General features: G+C 38.5%; 1 protein-coding gene across 3 annotated transcripts in view; it reads right to left on the bottom strand.

Annotated features, from left to right (window-relative positions):
• Nucleotides 1-20,702, bottom strand: part of LOC137240717 (kinesin-like protein CG14535) — a 575,047-nt gene that overhangs the window by 163,134 nt on the left and 391,211 nt on the right. The window lies entirely within an intron of this gene.

Below are 20,702 nucleotides of genomic sequence, written 5' to 3'. Positions count from 1 at the left end.
CAGATGTCTCCATATCAATACTGTTGGATTAATTTCGCAAAATAATGATCACTAGTCCAGTGCCGGAGTGAGAGGGGACAAGGGGGCCATCTTGTGCCGGGCGCTACTCACAGGGGACGCCAAATGGTCCGCAGAGCAGAGCTTCCTGGATAATTTGTATTTTTATACTCAGCTGAGTAGAGCTCACAGATTACATTAATTTTGTTCGCACAACGGTATCCCGTAACGGCATAAACTAATCGAGATAGATATAGACTTCTATATATCAAAATGATCTGGGCGAAAAAAGAAATTCATTTAGCCATGTCCACTAAATAACTTGAGTAAATTTTGAGCTATCTTAATGAAATTTGGTATGTAAGTTCCTGGGCACTCGTCTCAGATCGCTGTTTAAAATGAACGAAATCGGACTGTAACCACGCCCACTTTTTCGATATCGAAAATTTCGAAAAACCGAAAAAGTGCGATAATTCATTACCAAAGACAGGTAAATCGATGAAACTTGGTATGTGGGTTGACCTTATAACACAGATTAGAAAATTAGTAAAATTTTGGACAATGGGCGTAGCACCGCCCACTTTTAAAAGAAGGTAATTTAAAAGTTTCACAAGCTGTTATTTGGCAGCTGAGTATGTAATGTTCGGTTATACCCGAACTTAGCCTTCCTTACTTGTTATTATAACTGATATCTGGAAAAAATTTTCTATACTAAAAAATGCATGCATATATCCGGAATACTTGCGACAGGTTGTGGAATAATTGAAAGACCTTTTTTCTCACGTTCAAAGTTACAATGGGAGTTATTAAAAAATGGTTTAACAAAAACAGTCAAACCTGAATCTGAAACACGATGGAGCGCCAGAATACAAGCGGTTAGCGTTATCGTCGAAGGGCTACAGAATGTAGTAGAAAGAACACTTCGAACAATTAGCAGGGGACACTAATACCACAAGTGACAACAGAAGCAAAGCTACAATCCTGTTGCAAAATATACTAAATTTTAGTTTCATAAAATTAGTTCATTTCTGGTATATCTTAAGGTGAATTGGTCGTGTGCAGCTCAGATTACAAAATCTGGGGATGAATTTTAGAGAAGCGTATCATGATCTTAAATCATTAGCGACTGAACTATTTGAAATTCGAGACACTCTCTGTGAAGAAAAGGCGAAGTCTCTTTATAAAAAATGAGATATTGATATAGTAAAACGTGTAAGAAGGTGCCGCAAAATGCCCGGAGAATGGGCTAAAGATGTTGGTCTTTCAGCAGAATGGGAACTTTCTAGCATTACGAAAAGTATTCTCGATCGTCTCCAACAAGGAATACGTACAAGATTTACACGACTAAATGGCCTTAATTTTAAACTCGGATTTCCCTAAGACGTTCGAAATTGATTAAACAAGGATAAGGACGACTTAGAAAGAAATTGTAAGAACTTGGGTGAACTTTATAATACAGATTTCGACGGAACATAACTTTTTATCGAAATATGTGACTGCAAAATATTACTTCGCATTAGAAAAGAAATTGAACCTTAAACTCCGTTAGAATTACTTACTTTTATAATCTCGTATAGAGAAAATGTTTTTCCAAAGTTGCGAGTGGCACTTCAAATACTCTTAATTGACTACATCAATATCAATTTCTGGCTGTGAACGTTTACTCAGCAAATTAAAACTGATTTTGACATATTTAGGATCGACGATGGGGCGAGGTCGCCTAAGTGACCTAACAGTATTAAGTGTGGAAAAAGAAACATTTGAAATGATGAATTTTGATGATATTATTGATATATTTGCTTCCTCAAAGGCAAGCAAAATTTGCACATAGATATTAGTTTTACTAATGTATTATAATCATATTCTTATTAAGTATGTATTTGAGTACACTTATAGATGACATCTTCAGCCTACGACTTAATTTTTATTGGTTTATTAATTTTTGAGTATATAAAATTATATTGGTTTGGTAATAATTTTGCACCGGGCGCAAGAAAACCTCACTACGCCACTGCATTAGACGTACTTTATCCGCTCACATAAGATTAAGTTCTATAGTCACTACTGCTACGCGGTTCTGAGTATCATTTCCTATTTAAAACCTTTAAGGTTTCAAGCCATGTCCTCCATTCAAGGTACTGAATTTGCCTATGCAGTGGGCATGTAGTGCGACAGCATAAAAGAAGTGGCTCAGGCCACATTTCCTTCCTTCATTTGAACGACGCCAATGAGTAATATATATTTTAGTTGTTAAGACTTAAGGTACTAAGGTGCTAAGGTTGTAGTTATGCGTACTAGGGGACTGGGTCTGTTCACGGTGGAGTCAAGTCGGGATCAACAAGCTATAAGCCACTATCATTCGTACTAGGTGCATTGAGCTCAAAGTGATATCTAAAGTTATAAATTTTATCAGATAATGCTGCAGATATATATTTTTTACCCGGGGTCGGATTCAGTACCTACCCTGAACGGAAGGACAAGAAAGTATGCCTTTTACATGGAGTACCTTTAATCCCAATAATCACGAAAGACTGCTGAAACTATGCTAGAAAATTGATCCATACCTCTGCAGCGACATTCACCAACTATTTTTTATAGACTTCTGCCCAAAAAGTACTGTGAATAAAGCTGCATGGCCACCTTAAGGGGAAGAAGACCGCGACCGACACAAAAAGACTCGATCTAAATTTGAAAAAAAGCTAAGTTCTTAATTCGTCTGACTTTCACACATGTGAAATGTGCTCAGCCTTATGTGTTTTCATTCGTAAATTGTGTGGATGCCCACTTATTGCAAGACTCCATAAAATACCAAGGAGACCTATGATAGGTTCAACGGGAATAGCGCCGGATTTAACGAAGAATTTTGACGCAGAAACGTATCTAGCTCAGTCAGAATTAGCAAACCTAGTTTCAGAAAGGATGACCCGAGATATTAAGCCCCTAAGTCCAGGTGTCATAAGGCTAAGTTGTTCCAAGAGGTGACTGGAGGGGGAAGGGGTGCAAAGAAAGGACGCAATTTCACCCTACACCGACGGTAACAAAATGAACTGCGGTGTCTTCTGTGAGCGTCTTAAGGTGTTGCTGTCAGTCCATCTTCTCAACTTTGCTAGTATCTTCCAATCGCAAGTTCTGGTTATAGAAAGGCCATTCACGCTCCTGTCAGAGCACTCGGTGAGCGGCTGCAAGCTGTGCATTTATTCAGATAACCAAGCAGAGCTCATGGCTCTTCACTCGCCCATTACTTCACCTAAGGACGTCAGGAAATGCAAAAGGTCGCTTGAAGCCGCAGATTACTTCGCAAACATAGCCTTCGTTTGGGAACCTAATCTCAGGTACATTGAGGGCACCGACAAGACAAACGGACTGGCAAAGCAAGGAGCCCTGCTGGATCCTGCGGATGCGGTTGAGATGCGTCATCGACTTATGTCAATCAAAACAAACATACATGGCAGATTCAAGGAGTTTTCGGCCTTCAACCGAGGACCTATTAAAAAGGTCATAGAAAGAAATATTTGGGATCACTGCCACAATTATGCAGACTTCTTTCAACAGCACTTGCAGGAACTGCAGCGAGGAAGGCAGCAAAGAAACAATCGCACACTACCTGTGTGAGTGCCCAGCCCTATCTCAAACTAGTTTTATAACCATGGGCAGTTATATACTGCCGAAACTTCAGGAAGTAGATAAATGGTCTGGAAAAGATATCATTAGGTTCATTATCCACAATAATGGGTTTGAACGGAACACCGAGTAGACATACTAAAACAGAAGCAATTGATTCCAAGGAATGTGCATCAAAATGGTGCCCCGTGCCCCACTTGGGCTCAGCTCTCTGGTATCCTGGCCACTCAGCAACCAACCAACCATATTAAACCCTAATGCTCTTTTGTGGAACGCACATATGATATCAAAATTTTAGTTCGAAAAGTCGGTCTAGTAGATGACCTGTTTTGGTCTGTTGCTTTGGTCTGGATCATTCAAAAAAAAATAACCCTTGGACAATTGACTGTTCAAGTATATTCATTTATATACATATTTGCATCAGAACCATTCCTTGAACAGTTTATAGTGTTGTCTTATTCCTGAAAGGTATAAGGCTCCTGAAGACAGTTCTATCCTCATCTATTTTTCTCTCTATTTATGCCTTTAAAAACAACTATTTATCCAAACGCGTTCCACAATGGAGCAGGCTAAACTACAGCTGTTTTCACACACATCCACCAAGGTCTAAACATCGTACATATATACTAGCCACAGCAGTGGCGCCCTCAAGAGCTTCGGGAAACTATTCGGCGTTCACCGACATGTCGTTTGACCGAAGCGACGACATAGCTTCAGTTAAGCAAGCAGTCAGTTTTATCTTGTACTTCAAGCCATTGTAAAGGTTTACAAGTAAGATATGTTTGCTTAATCCGCTTACTAACACTATGCCGTTTGACACTGACCGAAGTGTCAAAACAGTGTGGAACGTGTATTTGACACTGAACCAAGTGTCAAAATTGCCGGGGTAGCTGACAACGGTATCGACGCAGGGATGCAATATTTAGCGAAAAAAGGCGCGGAATTTCAGATATGGGTTCCTGTGATGGTAAAGTTTGTCAGACACATTTGGTATGAAATATATAGTGCATTATATGGGACCTATCGAAAATTTTTCAGAAGTCGTAGAATAGGGTATCCAGAGACACGTAGTTATATCAACATTATGAGTCCAAACACGGGAGTCATGTTTTTGGGCCCGTTCAAAAGTTATCCGCGAAAAACAGTACTACAGCTACCACAAACACTACTACACTACAGTTTCTACACAATTTTGTACCAGGGTAGTACAACGCTGCCGAATAGACTCCACAAAATCTGATATAGAACAATCATTATGGTCAGGTCAGTACAGCTGTGAACGAACAGCTGATACATATCTTACTTGTAAACCTTTACAACCAGTAAACATCTCATGCGTGAATTCTAAGTTCACATTACCTCTACAACAAGTAAGGACGCCACTGTCTTCGGCTGTGCCGAAGACTTCATACCTTTCATGAATGGATGCAAATTTTCACGTTTTTTGTGGTCTGCATAAAATATCTATGGCAATTAATCACACATCTTAACAATATATAACGTAAACATAAGTATTTGATGAAATTTGAAGCTTCCAGCCCTTAAAAGGGGGCAGAAATGACAGTTTATATGGGGTATATACTTTATATACCACCGTTCTCTATGATTTATTCAGACAATAGTATAAGCTATATACGTGAGCATTTACTGAAATTTAAAGCTTCTAGCTGTTCAAATGGTGTAGAAATTGCAAAATTTTTATCTCAACCATCGGTTGTAAGAGATACATACCATATGTACGACCGATTTCTATGATTTTTTCAGACACTATATATGCTATATACGTATGCATTTAGTGAAATTTAAAGTTGCTAGCTGTTAAAATGGGTCAGAAATTACGAAAAGTTTCTTATCTGAACAATCGGTTGTGGGGGATATATGCTATATATACGAACGATCTGCTCCATTTTTTCAAACAACAATATGTGCAATATACGAAAGCATATGGTGAAATTTGAAGCTTCAGTGTGATAAATTGAGAAAGATACGGCAAAAATCTCCTTTTCTGAAAAATCGGTTGTATGCTATAGTAGTCCGATCCGGCCGGTTCCGACAAATGTCTAATCGGACACCTAAATATACCCGCTCACCAAATTTTATCAAGATATCCCAAAAAGTGAGGGACTAGTTACTATCATACAATCAGAAAGACGGACAGACGGACTAGCTAAATCCACTCAGCTATTCATCCTGATCATTCGGTATACTTATTGGTGGGTCTATCTATTTTCCTTTGAGGACTTACAAGTTTAAGATTCTTGACCAAGTTAATATACCATTTCATTTTCATTGCGTTTGTATTCGAAGCTCTGCTACTGATCTGAAGGTATTGTGACGAATATTAGCATCACTAAGCTGCTACTAAATATATGCACAACAACAATAAAGCAGCCACTCTTATGTATAAGGCGACAAAGAGATATCTCATCTCATACACACACATGTAGTCATCAGTCACAGTAGTTAATCACATATACACACACATATGGCAGTAGAAAACATAAACTACAAATATACATGTATATAGCTGGTAACCAAGCAGGAGATTCTAGAAGGTGAAACGTCTAGACCTTTGGAGAAATATGCTGACGAGGCAACAGAGAGTATAACAGCAGCGCAAGCTGAGGAATGACTAATCAGTTTGATTTAAAGATGCTATAAGTTGCGAAGTGAAGTATAATTGTACTACTCGCAAAGTAGTCTAATAAAGACCATTTTGCAAAACATAATATTGAAGTGATTTATTCAACATTCGATTCGAGCGTTAGCAGAAGGTTTCAAATAAGCGGAATTTCCCAAAATTCATTACAGTATTCTGCATTCACTCAGCATCAGTGATTATTTTAATGCTTGCACATAAAATTTTCGGTAACAGACATTTTCAAAAAGCCATCTTCTTCTTCTCCAACTGTTTGTTGATCTTTTCAGCTCCTCATTCTACTACTTATAGTCTGTTCGTGTTTCTAAATAGCTTACTACATTGTCAGTTACTTTAATGTATATGAAATCTTTATAGCATTACAATTCCATAAGTAAATATTTTATTTACCAATTTTCAAAGTGAATAATAGCAGTTATTTTATATCAGAGAGCAACGTCAGAGTAACACCAGAGCAATGTAGCAGGAAGAAGGATGTTAGTAATGTTGCAACAACTCTGGCAAGTCAGTACAAACAAATTTTATTTATTCATGAATTTATGCAATTTCAAAATGGATAACCTGCCAGGCGGATCAAGGGGTGGCGGGAAGCTTTAGAAGCTGTAACAGTTACAGAATCCATTTTAGCACTCAAGTTAGGCAGTCAGTCAGTGAGTTAAATCAATATAGCAAATGCTGAGTTTGTGAGAATTGTTGTTGTTTTCTTCTGTAGCTTTTGTTATTATTGTACTTTGTGTTTTGGCTTCGGTTGCTATTGTTATTGTTCTATTTTTGTTGTTATTTTTGTTGCGATTTGTAGCAGATTGTGGCACGGCAAATTGTTCAAGTCAATTCATATTTAGACAAATCATACAAATTGCAATCGCAGCAACAGCTTAAAAACAACAACTTTCGCTGTTGTGAGAGTTGTAATGGCAATAATAATAATAACAAGTGAGGAAGTCTTAGTGGGGAGCGAATATAACATACCCAGTATCTACCCTACAGAAAAAAACTACATAATAATGCTGAAAACAAGGAGCGGGGATTCTATCGGATGGAGCTAGCATGCAGTGGCTGCGGCGATCTACGCTTAAGACCTGGAAATCATTAATTTCTGGACTCGATGCACGATGAGTGGACTCGGTGTGAATAGTCATGTTGGTTGGCAATCAACCCTGGAAAAACGGAGCTGGTTGTTTTTACGAGGAGATTCAAAATCTCCGTTTTCAGAACACCCTCAATTAGGAAAATACCGTACTTTCTGAGAGGGCTAAAATTAAGATGAGGATTATAATGGACAAAAAACTGTCATCGAGAGAAATTGTAGAGAATACGACTCTAGATCGACTGAGTATATCTCAGCCTTTACCAAATTTTCTCGGAAATTTTCCACCTCTCTAATGCTTCATATACTGGGTGTAACAATAGCACAGAAGTCAACGAACAGCAACAAAGGCGGTGCTCCACAAATCTAAAGTGACTATGTGGCAAATCATTATAAGCCATTGGCAGCTGACAACTAAAGAACTGAAGCTGGGGAAAGAGTTGGCATGAGAAGCAAGAGATTTGATTGTAACAGAAAGCAGAGTAGAAGCAAATAAATAGTTGGTACGATTGTTGTTGTACCAATTGACTTAGGTCATGATACTAAAACTGCAGAAGTAACTACAGCATTTGCAACAAAACATCCTGTTTCCACTTACTAGTACATAGTGTTGTTGTTTCTGTAGCTTGGTAGCTAGCCTGCTAAATAATTGGAATTGCTAAAATATTTGGAAATCGTTTAAGTGGCATTTTGTTGGCTTTGTTGCATTTGTTGCTTTTGTTGTTGCTTGCCTTTCGGTGTGGATAAATGTTCTCAAATTGAAATGCAATTGCTCAGTTAATGACAAATGATGTGGATCTGACAGATAGTGAAGCTGCAGCAAGGAAATTCCAATGCACATACAAATATAAAAACTGTTGAAATTGAATGCACATCGGAGTGCATTGAGCTCAAATAAATATGCACACTTCTCTATTTGCTGCTACTCTAAATTATAGGTATATGAATAATTTATTTAGCTCAATCAATATACTTTCTGCTTGTTAACTGCCAACACTCAATTAACTGATAATAGATAAGTGTGAAATATTTGAAATGTAGACAATTTTATTAACTATCGCAAATGAGGTCATTTATGGGTCATAGATCTTAAATCGACCAATAATGGAAATCAAATATTTGCTGCAGGACATTCAAATATGTAGCTGAGCTGATGAAGGCAACTGCCTTAACTCTAGTATGATTTCAGCACCCTAAAAGCTAGCCTATGAAGAGGTGAAATTCAGAAATTTGTCTTAGTAACCATCGATGTGTGAAAACTTTGCAAATTTTTCTCTTACATCAGCAACGAAGTGAATTACAAACGAAAACTAATTCTAACAAGTAAGGAAGGTTAAGTTCGGGTGTAACCGAACATTACATACTCAGTTGAGAGCTATGGTGACAATATAATGGAAAATAACCATGTAGGAAAATGAATGGTGTGGATAAATGTTCTCAAATTGAAATGCAATTGCTCAGTTAATGACAAATGATGTGGATCTGACAGATAGTGAAGCTGCAGCAAGGAAATTCCAATGCACATACAAATATAAAAACTGTTGACATTGAATGCACTTCGGAGTGCAATGAGCTCAAATAAGTATGCAGACTTCTGTATTTGCTGCTACTGTAAATTATGGGTATATGAATAATTTATTTAGCTCAATCAATACACTTTCTACTTGTTAACTGCCTACACTCAATTAACTGATAATAGATAAGTGTGAAATATTTGAAATCTAGACAATTTTATTAACTACCGCAAATGAGGTAATTTATGGGTCATAGATCTCAAATCGACCAATAATGGAAATCAACTATTTGCTGCAGGACATTCAAATATATAGCTGAGCTGATGAAGGCAACTGCCTTAACTCTTGTATGAACGCAGGTGATTTCAGCACCCTAAAATGTAGCCTATGAAGAGGTGAAATTCAGAAATTTGTCTTAGTAACCATCGATGTGTGAAAACTTTGCAAATTTTTCTCTTACATCAGCAACGAAGTGAATTACAAACGAAAACTAATTCTAACAAGTAAGGAGGGTTAAGTTCGGGTGTAACCGAACATTACATACTCAGCTGAGAGCTATGGTGACAACATAAAGGAAAATAACCATGTAGGAAAATGAACCGAGGGAATCCCTGGAATGTGCTTGTATGCCATGTGTATCAAATGAAAGGCATTAAAGAGTATTTTATGAGGGAGTGGGCCATAGTTCTATAGGTGGACGCCATTTAGGGATATCATACCCATGGATGGGTATCAAAAAAAGGTGCTAATGAGTATTTTAAAAGGGAGTGATCCTTAGATCCATAGGTGGACGCCGTTTCGAGATATCGCCATAAAGGTGGACCAGGGGTGACTCTAGAATGTGTTTGTATGATATGGGTATCAAATGAAAGGTGTTAATTAGGGTTTTTAAAGGGAGTTGTGGTAGTTGTATAGGTGGTCGCCTTTTCGAGATATCGCCATAAAGGTGGACCAGGGGTGACTCTAGAATAGGTTTGTACAATATGGGTATCAAACGAAAGGTGTTAATGAGTATTTTAAAAGGGCGTGGGGCTTAGTTCTATAGGTGGATGCCTTTTCGAGATATCGCCATAAAGGTGGACCAGGGGTGACACTAGAATGTGTTTGTACGATATTGGTATCAAATTAAAGGTATTAATGAGAGTTTTAAAAGGGAGTGGTGGTAGTTGTATATGTGAAGGCGTTTTCCAGATATCGACCAAAATGTGGACCAGGGTGACCCAGAACATCATCTGTTGGATACCGCTAATTTATTTATATATGTAATACCTGCCAAGATTTCAAGGGTTTTTTATTTCGCCCTGCAGAACTTTTTCAGTTTCTTCTACTTAATATGGTAGGTGTCACAAACATTTTACAAAGTTTTTTCTCAAGTTATATTTCGCGTCAATAAACCAATCCAATTACCATGTTTCATCCCTTTTTTCGTATTTCGTATAGAATTATGGCAATTTTTTCATTTTTCGTAACTTTCGATATCGAAAAAGTGGGCGTGGTCATAGTCGGATTTCGTTCATTTTTGATACCAAGATAAAGTTAAAGTAAGCACGTGAACTAAGTTCATTAAAGATATGTCGATTTTTGCTCAAGTTATCGTGTTAACGGCCATGCGGAAGGACAGACGGACGACTGTGTATAAAAACTGGGCGTGGCATCAACCGATTTCGCCCATTTTCACAGAAAAGAGTTATCGTCATAAAATCTATGCCCCTACCAAATTTCAAAAGGATTGGTAAATTTTTATTCGACTTATGGCATTAAAAATATCCTTAACAAATTAAATGAAAAAGGGCGGAGCCACGCCCATTTTGAAATTTTCTTTTATTTTTCTATTTTTTTGCACCATATCATTACTGGAGTTGAATGCTGACATAATTTACTTATATACTGTAAAGATATTAAATTTTTTGTTAAAATTTTACTTTAAAAAAATTTTTTTTTAAAAGTGGGTATGGTCCTTCTCCGATTTTGCTAATTTTTATTAAGCGTACATATAATAATAGGAGTAACGTTCCTGCCAAATTTCATCATGATATCTTCAACGACTGCCAAATTACAGCTTGCAAAATTTTAAATTACCTTCTGTTAAAAGTGGGCGGTGCCACGCCCATTGTCCAAAATTTTACTAATTTTCTATTCTGCGTCATAAGCTCAACTCACCTACCAAATTTCATCGCTTTATCTGTCTTTGGTAATGAATTATTGCACTTTTTCGGTTTTTCGAAATTTTCGATATCGAAAAAGTGGGCGTGGTTATAGTCCGATATCGTTCATTTTAAATAGCGATATGAGACGAGTGCTCAGGAACCTACATACCAAATTTCATCAAGATACCTCAAAATTTACTCAAGTTATCGTGTTAACGGACAGACGGACGGACGGACGGACATGGCTCAATCAAATTTTTTTTTCGATCCAGATGATTTTGATATATGGAAGTCTATATCTATCCCGACTCCTTTATACCAACCGTTATCCAACAAACTTAATATACTCTGTGAGCTCTGCTCAACTGAGTATAAAAATTTGAAAAAGCATTAAATTCACGGGATAAAAAGTTAACCATTTTGGTCTGATTTGCAGTGATTGAAAAATCTGACAATCAAATAAGATTCAAGCCGGGCATTCTTAAGTTATTATGTATTTGTTAAAAGGAAATACATCGATGGGTCAAACCCTTCTGTTTTTTACAAAAAAAAAAACATTTTTTTAAAACTTACCGCCCTTGTCACGTACTGAACGCAATATTTTAAAATTACCTGAAATGAGAGAAATAATTTGATTTAGAAAACGCTTCAAAATAGATACTCTTTCAAATATTTAGAACACTATTAAAAAGGTCAGTTATAGAACACACATAAAGATATGCTGGAGTATTTGGAAAACTTTTTTCTGTCTGAATTGGTTTGTCTATATTCTTAAATTGGGCCTTGCCTTGCAACCTTATCTTCCAATTTTATACTCAGCTGAGCAGAGCTCACAGAGTACATTAATTTTGTTTGCATAACGGTACCCCACCACGGCGTAAACTAATCGAGATAGATATAAACTTCTATATATCAAAATGATCTGGGCGAAAAAAGAAATTCATTTAGCCATGTCCGTCCGTTTGTCTGCCCGTTCATGCGTCCGTCCGTCCTTACGTAATTTTAAAAGTCAATTGTAACAAAAAATTTAATATCTTTACAGTATATAAGTAAATTATGTCAACATCAAGTCCATTAATAATATTGTGCAACAAAATACAGAAATAAAGAGAATTTCAAAATGGGCGTGGATCCGCCCTTTTTCATTTAATTTGTCTAGAATACTTTTAATGCCATAAGTCGAACAAAAATTTATCAATCCTTATGAAATTTGGTAGGGTGTAGATTCCTTGAGGATAACTGTTTTCTGTGAAAATGGGCGAAATCGGTTGAAGCCACGCCCAGTTTTTATACACAGTCGACCGTCTCTCTTTCCGCTCGGCCGCTAACACGATAACTTGAGCAAAAATCGATATAACTTTGCTAAGCTTAGTTCACGTACTTATCTGAACTCACTTTATCTTGGTATTAAAAATGGGCGAAATCCGACTATGACCATGCACACTTTTTCGATATCGAAAATTACGCAAAATGGAAATATGCCATAATTCTATACCAAATATGAAAAAAGGGATGAAACATGGCGGTTGGATTGGTTTGTTGACGCAAAATATAACTTTAGAAAAAACTTTGTAAAATGGGTGTGACACCTACCATTTTAAGTAGAAGAAAATGAAAAAGTTCTGCAGGGCGAAATCAAAAGCCCTTGAAATCTTGATAGGAATACTGTTCGTGGTATTACATATATTAATAAATTAGCGGTACCCGACAGATGATGTTCTGGGTCATCCTGGTCCACATTTCGCACAATCACATTATAGAGTCACCCCTGGTTCACCCCTATGGCGATATCTCGAAAATGCGCGCACGTTTAGAACTAAGGCCCACTCCCTTTTAAATACTCATTAACACCTTTCATTTGATACCCATATCGTACAAACACATTCTAGAGTCACCCTGGTCCACCTTTATGGCGATATCTCGAAAAGGGATCCACCTATAGAACTATGGCACACTCCCTTTTAAAATATGATTTAATACCTTCCAGGGTTACCCTATGTTCATTTTCCTACATGGTGATTTTCCCTTATTTTGCCTCCAAAGCTCTCAGCTGAGTATGTAATGTTAGGTTACACCCGAAATTAGCCTTCCTTACTTGTTCTTTCTCCCCCTCTCCAAATCTCCACTTTTATCCTTTGTTTTTTTTTTTTCTTTTTCTGTCTATGCTTTTCGATTAACTCTCTCTTTAAGCTCGCTCATCTCCTTAATTACCACCTGTTAAATTCAGAAACGATTTTTTGAATTTTTATGCTATGTAGTCACAAAACGTATAATTATTCTTTATTGAATTTATTATTTGCGTGTACACAGTAATGAGCGCGGTAGAAGAACTAAAAAACATTTTTACCTTTTTTGCTTATTGCTGTTATGGAAAAAGAAGGTACATGTAAAAGCAATGGAAATTAACCCGTTAGGCTCGTGGCCTGATATAGCGATGTAAATCTAAGAGAACATAAAGCATAGTTCACATTACTTTGGTAATTAGAGTTATTGTTTAACAGAATATGTATGTAAATGAAGTTTAAGTAATTTTTAATCTAATATGACAATATTAGTAAACAAGCATAAAAAATAGATTCTGAAGGAGCATTGCTGCTACTGAACATGCCGCCCTCCTTGAAATATACTTCAGTATTTTCAATGTTCGATGGGTAAAGGGTAAAGCTTCGCTATAGCCCGTTTGTAAACTCCGTTCTGTGTTTTTATTTCAGCAGCGCGATGAACTCCATCCCGTCCAGGGATTAATGACAAAATTCGACCCAGGGACCACTTGTATGGTGGCAAGTTCTCGTCTTGAACTAGAACCAGGGTGTTCGGCAGTAAGGAATCAGCCCTTGAAGTCCACTTGTAGCGCTGTTGGAGCAGTTGCAAGTACTCCCGAGACCATCTGCGCCAAAAAATCTGTTGTAGCTGTTGCAGTCGTCGAAAACGCGACAGGCTTCCAAATCTGTGGGGTCAGATGAGAGTGGTGTCATTGGGCGAGAATTTAAAATGGCCTCAATTTGAGCGGTGATGGTTGCAAGCTCTTCGAAAGATAGAGTAGCATTTGCAACAACTCTGACCAAATGATATTTTGCCTGTTTAACCGCAGCTTCCCGCAAGCCGCCAAAGTGGGGTGATTTTGGTGGGATAGTCCGCCATGTTATACGATTTGTTTGACACATCTTTTGTACTTCCTCTTGATGGGATTCGCTTAAAAAGAGGCGATGCAGTTCAGCAAGCTCGTTTTTGGCGCCCACGAAATTCGTAGCATTGTCGGTGATGATCGTTGTACAAATACCTCGTCGAGCAATAAACCTGCGCAGCGCAGCAATAAACGCTGCCATTGAAAGATCGCTAACTGCCTCTATATGGACGGCCTTTGTGCTGAAGCATACAAATATTGCTACGTACGCTTTTACTGGTGCCCTTCCACGGATCTGCGAATGCACTGGGACAGGACCGCAGAAATCAATACCGGTCGTAAGAAACGCGCGCCCAGGTTGTACTCTCTCCTTTGGGAGGCTGCCCATAAAAGGATCAGTTTTGGTTGGTTTAGTCCGAAAACATCTGATGCACCGATGTACCGCGTTGCGCAAAGATTTTTCCCATCAATAGGCCAATATCGTTGGCGTACAATTGTGAGCAGCGTTTGTGGGCCGGCGTGCAGATGCATGTAATGATAAGAAGAAATTATAATTTTTGTTAATAAACAATTTTTTGGTAATATTATTTGGTGTTTGGAGCCATATTCAAGATTGCTGTGCTGAAGGCGTCCACCAACTCGTATGAGTCCTTCTGAGCTTAAGAATGGGTCCAAACTTCGGGTTCGGCTAGACTTTTCTACAGCAATATTTTTTGATAACGAATTGTATTCCGAAGCAAGAAAACTGCGCTGGGTATTGAGAATTAAAGCTGTAAGTGCCGCTTCCAACTCAAGTATAGTTAATGGACCTTTAACGCGTCCGTCTGCTGACGTTCGGGCATTATTGACAAATCGAAAGCAGTAGGCAATAATTCGTTCGAGCCGATGTAGCGACATATTATGCTGTATATCAGTTGTTAAGTCGCTGTGCTCTGTCTTTGCTGATAGCAGCACAAGCTTGTTAGGTCGACGCTCGGGAAATTCGTCAAGCTGATGTAGTTGAGGTTGCTCTTGACGGATGAACTCCGCTACGTGTAGGAATTCTGGACCATTGTTCCAAAGTGTTGAGTGTACGAATTCTTCCGGTAGAATGCCGCGAGATATGATATCTGCAGGGTTTTCCTTGGTGTTGACGTAGGACCATTCTTCTGTGCGTGTAAGTTCTTGGATTTTCGCCACTCGATTTGCGACGAATGTTGTCCATGTGTACGAAGGCCTTGCTATCCAAGCCAGCACGATTTTAGAGTCGGTGTAGAAATATTTTTGTTTTATGGGCATGGGAAGAATGTTTTGCAGGCGCTCAACCAGTTCTACCATTAACACAGCTGCTTGCAGCTCTAATTTCGCAATAGATGTTGATGATACTGGTGCGACCCGCGATTTAGAGCATATTAACTTGACAGTGACTTCGTTATTAGCATCAATGCTGCGCAAATAACAGCAAGCACCATAGGCTGCTTCACTGCTGTCGGAGAAAGAATGTAGCTGTACCGAATTGCTTTCCGCTGAGGACAGTATATGTCTGGGAATTTGTAACGAATTCAGGTTTTCTAGTTGCTGTACATAATTGCTCCATCGCCGGTTGTAATCTTCTGGCAAGGGTTGATCCGAAGAAATACGGAGTTTCCAAAGTTGCTGCATGAAAATCTTTCCTAGCACTACGATGGGCCCGATTAATCCGAGGGGGTCAAATATTTTCCCTAGATTGGAGAGTACTGTTCGTTTGGTTGTTATTTCTGGCCGAGTAAAGGCAAAATGGTATGAGAACGTATCAGAGGTCGGATGCCAGATTAAACCTAATGTTTTCACAACATCGTTGTCTCCGATTCGCATAAATGGTTCCTTGTGGTTTTCTGGAATTTGTTTTAGCAGCATAGGCGTATTAGAGCAGTATTTGCGTAAATCTAATTCAGCTGATCCAAGCAGTCGTTGGAGATCTGACAAGAGAGTTGCGGCTTGCGCTAAATTATTTGAACCGGTCATAATGTCATCGACGTATGTTTCTGACAATAATGCGGTAGAAGCTGAGGGGTATTTTTCAGAATTTTCTTCAGCTAATTTCGTGAGACAGCGCGTGGCTAAATATGGTGCAGCAGAGGTTCCGTATGTGACGGTGTTTAACTGATAAACTCCGAGTGGATCTAGTGGATTTTCCCTCCATAGAATAAGCTGGTATGGACGGTCTTCAGGATCAACCAATATTTGCCTGTACATTTTACTGATGTCTGTTGTGAAGACATAGCGATATGTTCGAAAGCGTGTAATAACTGAAAACAGGTCAGCTCGGACGGTGGGGCCGGTCATTAAAATGTCATTGAGTGACACATTTGAAGTTGTTTTTGCTGACGCATCAAATACGACGCACAATTTCGTAGATGAACTTTCGGCCTTTATAACGCAATGATGAGGTAGATATTAACATTTGTTTAGCATAATGTAGCTGGCATCTCCAATTTTAGTCATGTGATTTAAAGATTCCTACTCACGCATGAACTGAGTATATTGCTCTCTTACTATAGGCTCTTTAGCCAATCTACGTTCCAGCGAGGCAAAACGCCGTTTCGCTACTGTGAACGAGTTACCTAATGACATTGGTTGCTCGCGGAATGGTAGTCGAACGATAAATCTACCTGTCTCCGTTCGTACCACTGTTGACAAAAAGTGGGATTCACAGAGTCTCTCTTCTGCCGTCATAGCCTTAGTGTTGTTTGTGTGCGCCTCGATTTCCCAAAATTGGCGAAGCAACTTTTCTAACGATGCTACCGATGGCGAGGTGACTTTACTGCACTGGAAACTTTGCTGTGTTGTTGTAGATAGTCGTCCAATAACTATCCAGCCGAGCTTTGTGTTATCAAGAAGAGGTAAATCCTCAGTCAACCGAATCTGTTCGTTGATTAATAAATCATGGTATATTTCAGCACCCAGTAACACGTCAAATTTTCGGGATTTAAAAAATGTAGGATCAGCTAGTTGTAAGTCAGCTGGAATATTCCATCGGGTTATATCAAAATTAATTTCGGGATGATCCCCGCCAATGCGTGGTAGTATCAAAAAGGTGAGGTCAGCTGAATACGAAGATGTGTTGGCCGTAGTGTTATTTTCGCCAACGCCGCATATTTCGACGTCGGTTAGCTGGCGTTTTATGCCTAGCTGGACAGCGAGGCGCTCTGATACAAAATTTAGCTGAGATCCAGAGTCTAGCAATGCTCGGCAAATTACTGGCATTCCCCATTTATTAACCAGATGAATGAGTGTGGTAGCTAGTAGGACCGTAAATTTGCAAGTATGTGCTGAAGATTTAGAACCATTTACAGGGCTGCTATTGAGCGAAATTGGTTGAGAGGTATACACATTGAGTTTAGTTGTCATTGCGCTGTCACCACTACATTTATTTGCAGCAAGAGGGATGTTAGCTGAAGTTAATTGTCAATCATTTTTAGAAGTGCTGCAATGAGCCGGATTGTTAGCAGGGATTGCATTTACCGAGCATTGGTTGTTATGCAGTAAAGTGTGGTGGCTGGTTTTACAGGCTCTGCATCTTTGGGAGTCACAGATCAAATGTGTATGACTCGCTTTAAGGCAGTTATTGTATAAATTGAGCTGTTGGATAGCATCACACCGCTCTTTTGGGCTTAGACCAAGAAATTTTCGGCAGCGATAAATGATATGGTTTGTGCCATTGCAATATGTGCACTCCCGCTGCGGCCTTGCAGTCCCCGTAGCAGCAAAAGTTGATCGCTGCAGCGTCGACCTAACTTGTGCTGAGCCCTTAGACGAATTTGGAGTTGGGTTAAAAAGCATTTTTGGCCGCTGAACTGATGACCGTTCTTCCAATTGAGTACAATGTTTTTCGAGAAATTTTAAAAGCTCATTTAGGGTAGGAAGCCGGTCTGTTGAGCACTCATCATTCCATTTTTCAAGGGTGACATTGTCAAGCTTCAATAATACTAACTCAATAACCAAGTCATGGATACTTACCGAGTCAATTAAGTCTCGCAAAGCGATTGGGCCAACCTTTGCCGCAATAGAGGGTATGTTGAAAAGTTGTCTTATATGCTCCCGTACGATGATATTACGTCGTTCATATCGATCCACCAGTAGCTTGAGCGCAACGCTTTAGTTGTCAGCGGTGACTTCCATTGACTGGATTCGGCGAAGAGCGCCATCTCTTAAGGAGGAACGTAAATAATGGAAACGAGTGACGTCATCAAGCGCCGCATTGCGATGTACCAGCGCCGAGAATGTTTCGTAATATGACAGCCAGTGGGTGTAATCTCCTGAAAACGTAGGCACAGGAATTTCAGGCAGCTTGAGTGACTTACCACGGAAGGATGCCTTCTGCTTGATGGTGCTTATTGCAGTCATTAATTTTGGTCGTAATGAAAAATAGAGTTCTTCATATGTTGGACGTACCGCCTCTGTATCACTATTTTCCAACTCCTCCAAGTGTCCTTGAATAGTTTGAAAGTCTGCAAAGTATTTTTCTAGTGCCTGCAATCTGGTATCAAGTTCCTCCACCGATGCATTGGCTAAGCTTTGTCAACGAATTCTTTTACGCGTTGTTGTTGCCCAATAGCTGTAGTACGTTTTACTTTTAATTTAGCTATTTTGGCGTCGGTCATACTGAAGGTTATTGAAGGTTATACTGAGAGGAACTTTCTGCCGTTATAGTTACCGAAGGTGACCTGATGGCTAATTTGTTGTTAGGCATGTACTGCTATAGAGTGTCCCTAACTTGCCAAGTGGGCTTCCAGCTCTTAGGTTTTTTTTTTTTTTTTTAGTAATTTTGTTTCTTTTTAGAAACTTATCCACAATTTTTAAGAATGTCTTAGCGTATGACAAAATATGAAAAACCGGCGTACGTTTTCAGTTTCGCGGCGTGTATTTTGCGATCTGAATTTACCGACTTAGTATATTTTTTATATAGATTCGCTTTAAACAAACTTAAATCCCGTGGACTAACGTGTCCTGTCACGGTCGCCAATGTTAAATTCAGAAACGACATTTTGAATTTTTATGCTATGTAGTCACAAAACGTGTAATTATTCTTTATTGAATTTATTATTTGCGTGTACACAGTAATGAGCGCGGTAGAAGAACTAAAAAACATTTTTACCTTTTTTGCTTATTGCTGTTATGGAAAAAGAAGGTACATGTAAAAGCAATGGAAATTAACCCGTTAGGCTCGTGGCCTGATATAGCGATGTAAATCTAAGAGAACATAAAGCATAGTTGACATTACTTTGGTAATTAGAGTTATTGTTTAACAGAATATGTAATTAAATGAAGTTTAAGTAATTTTTAATCTAATATGACAATATTACAGGGATGCACTTTAACGTTAAGCTAATCGTTTATCAAAAAATTTCCACCGTTTCCGTTGAAACACTTCGAAATATTATCGATAAAGAAATTATCAAGATAAATTGTATCTCGCTTTTAACCGAAACGAAAAGCTTTCGTTAAAGTTAAAAACGTTAACAAAAACGTGATACTTTATGTTTGAATTGTGCTGGCAATACTATAGCCATGGTGAAGCCGTAAGTTGGTAACAGCGAGCGGACATACACACAAATGTCATGTAATTTGTTTGTGTAATTCGTTGGTGCTAATGTCAAAAATACTCTGAGAAATGTTCGTACTGTCAAAATTCATGAGAAAAGTTGCAATCAGCTTGGCTAATGCTTTCACCTTTAATGACTCCGCCATCAATCAGCTTTGCCAGCATAGCTTGAAATTAATAATCAACATAAACGATTTGATTTCGTTTTGATATGGCGGAAAACGAAACGAAATCATTTCGTTAATTTGACGTTCTTAACGTTAATAAACGAAACGAAATGACTTTGTTTCGTTTATTAACGTTAATTATCGTAACGAAATGATATCGTTTCGTTAGTTAAGCATGCCTGCAATATTAGTAAACAAGCATAAAAAATAGATTCTGAAGGAGCATTGCTGCTACTGAACACCACCCCTTGTTAAAACCTTCAGCAACATATCCAGTTTGATACCCTTTCACATGGTACATTCTAGGTCCACCCTGGACCACTTTGTGGTCTATATCTCAGAAATGAGCTAGCATATAAAACCGAAATCCACCTAAAAGGCAACTAATTATATTAACCTATTCGAAGGGTTGCCTAAATAACAAACACCAAACAAATCGCTCGGACCCTGGCCCACTTGCCGTAAGGAAAAATATTTAGCCTGTCGTGAGGAACCCCTTTACTCAATTTTAAGCAAATTGCAGCATTAATAAGAGTTTTTCGAATGCGTCACTTACAGAGTTACATGCCGGGAAAAATTTTTTTATTTTTTGTTTTTTTTTTTTTTCAATAATTAAATCAACTTTATTACTCTGAATGCTCCGGGAGTATATGCGGGTTTCAGGTTCTTGATACCGCTCTTGCATAGTGCGGAGCTTCTGGTGAAACCTCTCGGCTAGTCTTCAGTGAGATCGCTTAAATTTTCTGAAAATGGTCCAGGTGGCTATGGAGAAAGTACATCCAGATATTGAAAGTGTACCATCAGTTGGCCTATATGCTCAGGG

Source organism: Eurosta solidaginis, chromosome 2, assembly GCF_040869045.1.
Source record: "Eurosta solidaginis isolate ZX-2024a chromosome 2, ASM4086904v1, whole genome shotgun sequence".
NCBI lineage: Eukaryota > Metazoa > Arthropoda > Insecta > Diptera > Tephritidae > Eurosta > Eurosta solidaginis.
The sequence above is the reverse complement of the archived record's forward strand: the minus strand, read 5'-3'. Positions and strand labels throughout refer to the sequence as shown.